Source organism: Hyaena hyaena, unplaced genomic scaffold (assembly GCF_003009895.1).
Source record: "Hyaena hyaena isolate Hyena2069 unplaced genomic scaffold, ASM300989v1 scaffold_1603, whole genome shotgun sequence".
NCBI classification, from domain to species: Eukaryota; Metazoa; Chordata; class Mammalia; order Carnivora; family Hyaenidae; genus Hyaena; species Hyaena hyaena.
The window spans coordinates 149,862-151,493 of record NW_024082236.1 but is presented as its reverse complement, the minus strand read 5'-3'; positions in this window follow the sequence as shown (position 1 = coordinate 151,493).

The following is a 1,632-nucleotide window of genomic DNA, read 5'->3' as shown; positions in this document are numbered from 1 at the left end:
TTTCCTGAGTCCCCTTTAGTAAGGTTTCCCTTTATTAATTTTTACAGTATCTCTAGAGAGATATGGAAACAAGTGGCCCCAGAAGGGTCCATAGCAGTTGTCTCAGTGGGGAGGGCTTTTAGGGGAGTTGGACTTTTACACTGTTACATGTTAGCATTTGCCATAATGAGTAAGCATTTATATAATCTTAACGTGTGGCAATTATTTTGAAATTGAGGAAAATAGACAACAATCCTAACAATCCTACCTCCTTTCTGCTCCTGCTGTATTTCAAAGTTCTATTTCTCTTTCATAAGTTCGCTTTCTTGAATAAATGGTTGAGATTCATTGATTTTACATTTTTTTCATTAATTCAACAAACGTTTTTGAATATCTGCTAAACCCAGATGTAATGATTTAAAGCTCTGGGCTGCCCTTAAAAAATAAACCTGGACAGATTGAGGCAATCCTTTAGTGGTAGGGCAAGTGGCCCCTGGTCAACTTCAAAATAAAGTCCAAATGCTACATTAAAACAAACAAATATGTTTGAGGTCTGAGTCCTGCACAGCCCTGCAGGGCTTAGAGGCACAGCCCTTTCCCTCTCCAAGTCTTCTGAATTACTCTGGCTCTTTGAATACTCACCATGATTTCTCCTGGCTCTCAGACTTTGTACACACCGACCCTTCTGTCTGGAAAAGTGTTTCTTTTTTTAACAACCCACATCCCCAAAGTAGCCAACTCCAATTCATCCTTCATCCTTTAAAATTCATCTCGGATGTCACTCCTTAGGTGATCCCATCACATCCTATGTATGCTTCTATCACAGCTATCATGAATTGCTACATTACATGCTATTGTTTTGTAGATTTAAGCACCAGATTGTGAGCTGTAGGAGGGCAAGGAACCCTGTTCTAACTTATTCCCTCATATCTTCAGACTGCACCATGACACATATGTATTCCATAAGTAGATTTGAATGAGTGAATGAATGAGAGGCCCCTTACTCTAGTGAAAGTGCTTTCTGAAATGCCCCATTGTCCTATGCGTCATCAAATCCAGTGGCTCCTTCTCAGCTCAACCCTCCACCTCTTCTATAGCCTTTAACACTGTTGTCCACCTTTTCCTTTTCAGAAGGAAAAGGTTTCCATGACAACACATTCTTCTTATACTCTTCCAGCTCTTGGAATCTCTCCTTGGTTTCTCTGAACATATCTTTTTTTTTTCCTTAGACTCTAAAATATGAATAGTTTACAAGGTCCAGTCTTTATATTTGGTCTCTCTTCACTCTACACTCTCCGTTGGAAAGCCTGGACAAGTATACGCTACACAAGACTCAGAGGCTTGCCCTGACTTTTGATCCCAAATTCCTAACTTAGCTCCCTTGTGGCCACATTTCCACAAAGATGTTTTGCAGGATACTGAGCTTAGCATCTCTAAAAGTTATTCCTCTTCTTGGCAATCCCTCCCCCTCCCCCAGCATGTGCACACGCATGCGTGCGTGCACACACACCTTTTTCACTTTAGTTATCCTTCCTATACTTCTGCTCTATGAGACCTAAAACACAGCATAGAATTTTTCACTCTTCTTTTTCGAACTTCAGTAAATTGAAAATGTTTTCCAGTTCTACCCTGTCAAAGTCTAATATCATAACA